Raw genomic sequence first — 435 nt, forward strand, 5'->3', positions numbered from 1 at the left:
TCCTTACTATAGAATACTATAGAGGCATCAGAAACAGTGATACAGGAGAGTTAAGGGTATGAGATGTTCAAGCTATATTATGTGAAAAGAAAAAAAGTTTGCAAAATAGCATATATTCCCATTTTTGTGAAAATATATATCTACATAAATAGATAATATATACTATACATAAAAAAGTCTGAAAGAGAGGGTGGCTCCACAGTGTAGTGGTTAGCACATCTGCTTTACATGCAGAAGGTCTTGGGTTTGTGCCCCAGATGGAGCCATGGACCATGCCTCGGGTGCGCCAGGCCCCGGGTGCTTGCCATAAGTGTGTGGGAGGAGATGCCCTGCCTTCAGAAATCCAATTCTTAAGGGGAAAGGGCAACACTCATAGGTCAGAAGTGAAAAGGGGGGCAGTGGAATTAAAGAGAAGAAAAAAGTCTGAAAGAAATT

Source organism: Pteropus vampyrus, unplaced genomic scaffold (genome assembly GCF_000151845.1).
Source record: "Pteropus vampyrus isolate Shadow unplaced genomic scaffold, Pvam_2.0 Scaffold20, whole genome shotgun sequence".
Taxonomy (NCBI): domain Eukaryota; kingdom Metazoa; phylum Chordata; class Mammalia; order Chiroptera; family Pteropodidae; genus Pteropus; species Pteropus vampyrus.